Source organism: Spea bombifrons, chromosome 3 (assembly GCF_027358695.1).
Source record: "Spea bombifrons isolate aSpeBom1 chromosome 3, aSpeBom1.2.pri, whole genome shotgun sequence".
Taxonomy (NCBI): domain Eukaryota; kingdom Metazoa; phylum Chordata; class Amphibia; order Anura; family Pelobatidae; genus Spea; species Spea bombifrons.
The window spans coordinates 101,562,728-101,573,345 of record NC_071089.1 but is presented as its reverse complement, the minus strand read 5'-3'; positions in this window follow the sequence as shown (position 1 = coordinate 101,573,345).

Here is a 10,618-nt window from a genome sequence, read left to right as displayed (position 1 = left end):
CTATGCTGCTGAATCCTGTCTTACAGAGCTGCGTCCTGGCGGAGCACTCATGTGTTGCACTCAGCACTTATATGTTGCTGCTTTATATAAATAGCCGCACGTATTGTATTTTAATTATTGTTGCGCATCTTTTTATTTCATTACAAGTGTTTTGTATTATTGCTTTATCACATACGTGATTCGGTTACACAATATTTATACCGGAGACGCTGCAAACTGGTCTCCGTAATATCAAAACTCTCAACCAATAGGCTGCCTTCGTACCAGGAACCAATTGGGGTGCAACTTTTATCTGTATCAAGACTATCAAATGATGATAGGCGGGCAATGATTGGCTTTGCGTTAGGCAAGCTTGTTTCAATGCATGCGCTTTTTCTTATAGTGTAAAGTGTTTGAGGTAATGTGATTTGTACTATCGTGAGGAGTATGGTTTCTTAGGTCTGTTTAATAAATAGTCTCGTTAAGGATCACTGTCTATAGGAAGTTTCCGCCTCTCAAAGTTACTATACACTTAAACCTTAACTACTGAACTGCTCTAAGGCGGTTTTTTTGGAGACTCTAAATATGGACCAAATTTAGGTGCCCCTCAGGCACACTGAGGTGGAACTGGCGAGGGCACCAAAGTGCTGATGTTTAAAAACCTTTTAATTGCCCTTTTTCTCTGATCTCTGACTGGAATGTATATGATATGTACATTGTAATGTCAGCCTGATGGCTGGGGCTGATTTATTTTCCACCTCTCACCTGTTAAAGAATGGCATGATTGATTTTAAGTCACAATTGCACACGCACTGGAAATGTCATAGTGGAACCGAGTCTCGCTGCTTTTTTATTTTTTTTTAAGGCTGGTCTTTTGGTCACTGTCTCCCCTATAAGTTCTAAATGGTCCCCCTCATGGAGGAGGAACAAGATCTTGGCCAACTACTGGCCTCTTGGCCAAGGAAGAAGGGGGCTGTATATGCATATGTGTGGACGTGGCTTCAGAAGAAGAAGATTGTGGACCCGATTGCCCACTGTGGTCTTATGAAGGCATGACACCCCACCACTGTCCTGACTGACAAGTGTAAAGAAGAATACCTTGAGTTTCAAAATAGCGGGGATTAATTTTAATAAACAGACATGACTTCAATTTCATGCCTTCACATACCAACACTTGTGAAACAACTTGTATGTATACCAATAAACTAGTTGATCTCTCCACATTCTCCATACCTTATGTTTCTCCCCACCCCATTCCCTCCAGATTGCAAGCAGGGCCCTCTTTTATCTAATGTATTGGTTTCTCTCTGTCAATTCTAGTTTTGTAATTGTCATTGGGGGCACCATCGACAAAATTCAGACGCCTTTACGATTCGGAACAGGACTGAATTTCCACTGCAATGTTTTTTTTGTTTTTTTAAAAAAAGGTTCCCACTGAGTAATGTTAAAGAGGTGAAGCAGCAGCAGCAGCAGTAGTAGAAGTAGAGCACTGGGGCAGGCAGACACTGGCAGATGATAAGATCATGCAGCCTCGTGGAGCAGGACTGAATTTCCCCAATATTATATATTATACATTCATTGTCACAAATATTTATCAATGAAAAATAATAGCAGTGGGGGTTGTCTGCATCCATCGCGCAGACCTTACCCGACTGTCAGAGCCCAGTGCGGGGAACTCTGATCTCTGACAGTCGGAGAAGGTCTGCGCGATGGACGCGGACAACCCCCGCTGCTAACCGCACCTCCTTCCGGCTGCAGCGGAAGTTGTCTACGCGGGTCGCCGGGGAGTCAGAAGCACCGGTAAGTTTGGGGGGGGCATAAGACAGGAGGATCCAGGTCCCCTGTAGCGCTGCGGGGATCTGGATCTTAGTCTCTGATTATAAGATGAACCCAATTATAAGACGAGGGGTATTTTCCAGAGCATTTGTTCTGAAAAGAACCTCGTCTTATAATCGAGCAAATATGGTAATTGATTGAATTATTATGCTTTCATATGCTTTCAATTGTAGGTATTTATCAATTATTTCACATTAATACAAAACTATGATAGTTGTTTCCAAACTAAAGCATCCAATAAAGTTATGCTGTTTCTTCAGTGCTTCATGATTACTACTGAAATGTAACCAACATTCCAGTTTTTGACAGCAAATATCCATGTGACATCACGCACATGTCTGTTTGCAGTATGTGGATATGTGGAATGCATGTGGAATATATATTGCACAAACCTATGGATCCACCTAATTTTGTGGCATTTGCATGCAAAGCTGTCAGCAAAACTAACAAAAGTCTACAGATGCTCTAAAACAACCAATTTTTAGATGCAAAAGTTAGTGTAAAGGTTCTATTGACACAGTATTGTGCTCACTAGGAATAGAGGTTAAAAACCTATAATTGTGCATGTGTCTATCTAGAAATGTGTGTACTACAAGTCTCATGGCTGTCTTTTCTGGGGGGGGCAGAATAGAAGTTAGAAAGAGAATGAAAAATGTAAAAGGCAGACAAACAAGATAATAGAAAAAAAGGGGAAGAAGACAGAAAAAGTGAGGAACAGATGTCAGCGAGTGAGATGCAAGAAAGAGATAGAACAAAAGAAATTGCAACGGGGGGAGTAAACAATAGAACAGAAGGCAAAAGCACAAAAATGTGCCCAATATCCATACCTTAGTAATACATGATGGCTTATCACGCAAACTAATTGCTAGCCGCTATATTACTCAAAATTCATGTGTCCAACCTAGCAGGCTTGTGCTAGTATCAAGGGTTTAGGGTTAGTGATAATGTTTGGTCAGCAGGCTCGGTTTAGGGGATTAATGGTGGTTGTGGAGGACTTGTTGGCTCAAAGACCATGGTATTTCTTTCAAGACTTGACCTAGGGAAACAGATCCGTAGACTCTGATCATTTGTGTATGATGAAGGAAAGAGCAAACTGAGTGGTGTAAAATATTTGCACATTTTATATCTGGTCTGTTGTATTTGAGGAGAACACGCACACATATGATGTATTATGAAAGGAATGCAAATGTTTAAGTGTAACATTAGATGAGATATTGGAAAAATAATTCCTGTGTATGAGAAGGATTAACTAGATGAACCAAGATAAATAAATGGAGCTAAAAGAGGGAATGAAGGTGTTTCACTTTTATAAGTGTTATAAGTGTAAATATACAGGGGCGTCACTTTTAATAACACAGGGCCCCAACTTCACCAAGCAAAATTTCCCACAGTGCCACCTTTGCCCCCAAGCAGCTTTTCAGTGCCATCCTAACCCACAAACATTCTGTCTGTACTGTCTTTGCCCCAAACAACTGGTCTGTGCCATTATTGCTCTCAGTTTGTCTGGGTCATCATTGCCCCATAACAGCTTGTCTGTGCCTTCTTTGCCCCTTGCAACATACACTCTGGCACACATGCGTAAGCACACTTACACAAATTTACACACACACATGCTCACACGCAAACACTTACACACTCATGCTAACACACACTCCATCTCACACCACTTACACATACTTGCTCACACACAAAAACGTACACATACAAATCTATGCACACACATATACATACACACATACACTTATACACTATATGGACAAGTATTGGAACACCTTTTATTGGGACTTTTATGACATTGCATTCTAAATACATAGACATTAATATGTAGTTTGGGGCCCCTTTGAAGCTATAACAGTTTATACTTTTTGGGAAGCCTTTCCACAATAAAAAATGCACACTGTTTGGGGTAGGAGACTGTCTTGTTAAAAAGAATGGGTCTCAATTCTGATTCCTAAAAATAATTGAATACATCATATCATACTGCCCTGTGACAAACAATAGGATATCGCAATCACACAGTGGGATGCTCTGAATAATCATAATATGCAAGCGAAAGTGACTTAATAATCTCTGCCATAAACAATACCTGTGTGGTGTAAATTGTGGTAACGTATATCATCATTGCCACAATGGTGACCACCAATCTGGAGGTAAACGAAATGTATCAGTACACTACAAAACTTACTACACAATGTTATTGTAAACAACAGTATATGTTCAAATATTATTATTTCTCTTCAACAGGACTTCCTAGTGAGCTGACCATTTATGCAAATAGAGCGTATGTTTTCAATTATTGCACAACCGTCCTTTATCTTCCAAAAAACAGTCAATTATTCCTGGAAAGATAATTCTGTGTCCTTTGGGGTTTTGTCAGGAGCAGATCTCCCTCAACGGCCCATGCTCCCCACTGCCTGGAAAAGATGGACAGTGCCCAAAAATTGGGACTGTCCAAGAAAAAGTAGGCCTGTTGGGAGATATAGTGACATACAAAAACATGAGTTTGTGCACCATAGTATTGTCTGAAATACATTGGACAACCCACTGGAGCTGAAAGGATTAATATCCATTAAGAAACCTATGAAGTTGGATGTTGTTTTTGTGTTTTTACTGAGAATGCTGGAAAAACTCATGTCAGGATTATAATACTACATTAGCCTAAATTCTGCGCATTTTCAATCTGTCACTGATTGTTTTCTATTCACTCTCCGTATTAAATCAAAAATAGTTTGTTGTTATCGTTTTTTTTCCTATAGCATGTTTCCGTTTATTTTCAAAGGTTTTGGCTCCTAATCTGTTCTGCGTATTTTGTTTCTTCTCTTGATTATTTCATCTTTTTAATGTGCCAAAGAGTCACAATGAAATCCCAAAGGATGGATATTTGGCTCACCGTTTCAACTGTTGGCCATCTGTTTTTATGTGTTTTCATGTATTATTGTAAGCTAGATACACAATAGAAGCTTTCCTCTTGAATAAAATGTGAATAGTCCCTCTACTCACGGATGGATGCCTCAGTAGAATCTCGTTGCTGGGGTTTTGCTGCACTCTTTACTTTCTTCCATTTTGAGAAGAAGAATAACTACCATGTCACGTATGGAAATAAATAACAATCAGTCTTTCAGAGAAAGTCCGAACCTTTCAGAGAATTCACTTTATATAGTATACCAAGGTTTATGAGTATATATGACATTACATTTACGTAACATGTTGTGGAAGGCCTCATTGTTACCAGTGGTCTACTCGGCAACGCTGCAATGCTTACTGCCTGTATGTGCATAGAAAAAAAGGTGGAAGTTGGGGATTTTCTGTATGTAAAAGGACCATTCATCTAGCAAATCCATTAATGTGTATTTAGTGGCTGTGTATCCATTTAAATGTCTGTTAAAGCTAGAAGGGCCCTTATTTCCCATTAATTCTTCTCTCCCTTTCTCATTCCTGCATTTTTTTGACAGGGTATAAAAAGTCAGTGCTTGATAAATGACTATATGATGTGGCTGCACATGGAGGGAGCTTATTTGCCACATAAGGACAGTAAAGGTATTGGAGCGGCTCCATTGGGCACTGGACCATGAGACATTAAGCCAGTGTGCCTGATGGCCAGTATGGGCCTGCTCTTTGCACTTTTCTTTTTTTTATCCGCCTAATGTTTATAAGCTGTCAAATAAGAGGTTATGACTTGATTACTTTCATATCCTCAGTCAAAATGCTGTACGTAAGACACATCGATCCAAATCATAGTTTGAATAAATAATAATAAAAAAAACTACCAGTATCTCCAACTCCAGATTTCAAGCACATAAACGCAACGTATGTCCCCTGAGGTCTGCAGCCTGTACACTTTATTTAGCTTGTTTATTTATATAAATGTCCATGCTTGTTTATTCATTATGCATAAGTACAAGCTTTCAGCATTCTGGAAAAACTACTATCCCCGGCTGCTTATCTGAGAACATTGTGTGAGCTGTTTACATCTATTTATAAATGTGTAATCTGAGCTCTAACAAAGGTTGGCGTGTGGAGTCCAGGGTTGTTAAGAAACAGGATTAAATGAATCTTGATGTTAACACTTTAACTGCCAGGGTTATTGCATTGCTATTTTGAGCATCAAGTTACAATTTAGTGCAAAAGACAAAAATCCATTTTCTTGGTGACCCTACGAAGGACCTTTTGACTTTGTCCTGTTTTGATTCCAGGATTCTGGTTTTAGACTGACACAACCATCAATCATCCATCTGTCCACTGCTTCTAATACCTTGGTGTGCACTCATCAAAGCAGAGAGAACTCACTGGGTGAGGTTGCAACAGGTGACCATCTCCTGCAGTTGGTCACCTTCTCCTGTGACAGAAGATGCGGTCCTGAAAATAATGTTGAAACAGAGGATAATGTTTAATGCTGCAGTTGAAGAAATGTGAAGGAGCTCCTTGTTAACATGAAAGTCAACAACTAAATAGGAAACAGGAAATACTATAGTTGCATGTGAGATGGAACAATGAAAACACACACATGCTAGCACATTTTGCACCTGGAAATGTTTTCTCTCTGCCTGTCAGGATTACTTAAAAAACTTTGTTATGTACTGAATATGGATTTTGGTTGTTGGTGTAACTTTCTTGGTCAAGTGCTGCTTAACTTCAATAAGTATATATTGAAGTACAAAATATCAAATGTAGCTCGGGCCCAGGTCTTCTGGGAAACTGAGAATCCATGCAATCCCCTCTGTTGCTTTAGCCCAGATACAGCCATTTAGTGACAATTCACTCCAGCCAGCTGCTTCATGTAACATGAAATGGATCACCAGGATAGATCCTGGAAAAACATGCTTTTCAGTGGCGCTACATAGAGGTCGCACCACCAAACATCAAGGACATACAAAACAAATAATCTCTGATATCAAATATACTGGAAATCTAAGCATGCAAGAAAATGACCAAGACATGAAAGGTCATTGACACTTTGTGCTGCCATACCAATAAAGAGTGTGTTTGGGGCTTTAGTCTAGATAAATTGTCTTGTGTCATCTGTTTTCTCTAGGTCTACTGACCCCAAAATCAAAGTGCCAAATTGCATGATGGGATTCATAGACATGATACAACGTTCAGACTTAGTTGTCAGTACGAATCAAAGTGTATTTACAAAAAGTGGAATTAGACATTGTGAGTCTTCTGCGTTGCTGATTAGATACCCAGCTACTATGAAGATGGACTTGATAGTTATGGACCTGGCTCCTGAATCATTCGAGTTGGTTATGCATGTTGTTGGTCAAATTTGACTGAAAGTCGCTAACAGTCGAGTTGATTATTAAATATTGTTATTGAGTTAGAGCTGATTGCCAACTTCACTGAACTTGCATTTCCACAGCTGATAGCTGCAATTTGAGAAGAGTTGAGTCCACTTAACTTGCTGTCATATTAAATATAGTGAATAAATACATTTTTTGAAAACTCAACTGCTAACTCAAAAACCCAAAATGCTTTGATCCGAAGACCAGAGCCCTCTTTTTTTCTTCTGAGGTTTATTTTAGCTGTACAGAAGAAGACTATCTGAACCAAAATCCCATTGAGTACATCCACGGAGTAATTTTGGACCCATGGACATTTAAATATATAAGAACAAAGATGGAAATGGTTTGACAGTCTGAAGTATTAGTATGAATTGATGTTGTTCTAAGGGTGTGATGGTGGTTCCAAGTTACACATGGTAATGCCTATTTGAGCTAGCTAATCATTTATTTTGCTAGTGTAGTAATATAGTATGCTTTATCTTGAATTGTTAAATACATTGGGCTCAGGAATTACTAGGGGGAGTCATTCTTATATTCTTAGCATAAAAAACTGAATTGATCTGTTTTGTACACCTCTAGATGCTTTTTAGGCATATATATTTTATTAATGCAGCATGTATATAGATAGAGCATTCCAGTGAATCAGCCCCTGGGCCACTCCAAAATTCTTAAAAAAGGTCTGGTCTCGTAGCGCAATGTAACATGACCATGCAGTAAAAAATGCGACTGATGGCACACATTGTGACCAGCAGCTAGAAAGAAGTCTCCAGTAAGGTAAGTGAGGAGAGGGAAAGAGTGAGGGAGACTATAAGAAAGTATGTAGCTATGGTATAGTTAATGTGTGTGTTATCATAAATGTGTAAGCGTGTGTTATTATGAGTTCAGATGTGTAACTGCATGTTAGCATGAACGTGTATGTGTAAGTGTGTGTTAGAGGGAGTGTGTGTGTTAGCATGAGTGTGATATTGTGTCAGTGAGAGAGAGTGTAAGTATATGTACAAGATAACCAGTTAGTTACTGGAGGGGCAAGGGGCATTTGGGGCCACTTGGCCTTACCTGCCCCTGGGCCAGAACATGCCAGCCCTGCTCTGCTCATGAGTATCCCAACTGTGATGGGTTCTTTCCCCCGTGTACATTACTGTCCTTTCAGCACCCTCTAGTGTTGGCAAATGAGCGTAATACACATAGAGTGTGTATTACAACTAGACTTGGGAGCCGGCCAACTCTCTGTCTTCGTGTTCGTCTTCGTGGGGAAAAAAATCTTCGTATTCCACAAATATTCGCCCGTTCCTGTGTTTGGTTCGGGCGAATGTTACATGTTACAATGATGTTACATTTCCTGGTTTCCAGTCAGGGAAGCTTTGGTTCTCTTTTGTCATTTAAAGGACAATGCAGGAAACTTTATTGGCCTTTTTTTATTATATGCAGTAAGCTCATCTTTTGTTTTTGTAAGTCCAAATTGTTTTATCATGTTTATCCATAGCACAGCACTGCAGAATATGATAAAGCTATATAAATCAATAAATCAATAAATAATAATATAGTTTGATTTTATTTTCGTTTCATGTATTTCCCTGTACCCAATGATCCAAGTCAAATGGCAGGTTCTGCATTAGCTGACATGTTAAGTGTTGTGTGTGCACCAAGAAAATGTTCTGGCAGAACTGGGTTCAATGTGTATGAATAAACTTATTGGAACATGATTTTTATACTTCCTATAGAGTACTCCCTAAAGACAGACCTGGTTCAAATGCCTTCTTGCAACAGCACGGACCTACAATGATTTTACAGCTCCCTGGACCGGTCGGGGAGATCTATTAGGGGTGTGTTAGTAGAGGACCCATTATGCATTGAGAAAAAAGCAAATAAAGATGAAACAAGCAAAATGACGCAATATGTAGAGAAGTATGTGACACCCCTGTAACTGGAAATATAACACCAAATGGAATTCAGCAATAGAATAGTCTTGAAAAATCTCCAGAAAGAATAATAGAAGTGGCTTGAAGCTGATAAGAAGCCAAGGAAACACAGGGAAAGAAGAACGTGAGACAAATGTCACAGCAGTCTTTACACAGAGTGTACAGACAGGTCTGTTTCACCATGATAGCCAGCAGATGGCCAGAAAGTCGAGGTAGTTCTAGCCTGAAGCAGTTCATGGATAAATGTTTCAATCAAGTTATAGTTTTGTGGATGAATGCTCGAAATTGCAAAATTCTGTATAGGATTTATTCGGCACAAGCGGCAGATAGGAGAAACCCTCTCAAGGACCAGCGATGAAGATGCTAGGAGAGGAAATAGACAGGGAACCACTCAGGCAGCAGTAATGATCTAACAAGTAGCTGTTCTGTACAAAGTGAAGCGTAGGACAAGGCTTATTGCAGGATAACAGGAACACAGGCACAGAAAGAGGATTCAAGAAACAGGAAAGCACAGGAGAAATAAACCACAGGGACCAAGTGTCCACAGTGGCAAAATTCATAGGTACACAGGCTCAAGGTACACTGGCAAAGTAACACCATCCAAGAGAACATGTGCATCAGGGAGGCCTCATTAAGTAGGCTTAGAGTGGGGCATTTCTGGCATTCAATAGGCTGTGGATAATGATCTTTCATTTCTACTGGTGCAGCCCCAGGTGTGATTACTGACAAGATCAGAGGGTCTCCCAATTGGACCATGATCCCCACTGCCCCATAGGCATCCACACATACTACGTACGCACATTTAAAGAAATACTTACTTGGTAACTTCTCTTCTGCTCGCAGTAGCCCTCACCCTGCTGAGCGTTTTGGGCCGTGCATCAGCAGGTTATATATTAGCACACTAGGTCCCCTCAAAATTCACAGAGCGACTATATTCCAAAATAAATCAGGCTCTGCTCTAGCTGACAACTAGATAATTAAGAACCAGTATTCATCAATTATATTATCAGTATTGAGCCATTAATGGTGATATTTATAAGGAAACATTCCCTCCTGTATTTTGTTAAACCCCTTTAAGTATTTAAATGTCTCTATCACATACGCCCCTAGTCTTTTGTTTGAAATGTTACTAGCCCTTCTCTGAGTTCTTTCCATTATGTCAATATCTTTCTGGATACTGTGCATTTGGAGAGCAGGGCGGATAGATCATTCAGAGAGCATAGCGGGTGGAGCATTTGGAGAGCATGGCGGGTGGAGCATTTGGAGAGCAGGGCGGGTGGAGCATTTGGAGAGCAGGGCGGGTGGAGCATTTGGAGAGCATGGCTGGTGGAGCATTTGGAGAGCAGGGCGGGTGGAGCATTTGGAGAGCAGGGTGGGTGGAGCATTTGGATAGCAGGACGGGTGGAGCATTTGGAGAGCAGGGCGGATACATCATTCGGAGAGCAGGGCGGGTGGAACATTTGGAGAGCAGGGTGGGTGGATCATTTGGAGAGCAGGATGGGTGGAGCATTTGGAGAGCAGGGCAGATAGATCATTTGGTGAGCATGGCGGGTGGAGCATTTGGAGAGCAGGGCGGGTGGAACATTTGGAGAGCAGGGTGGG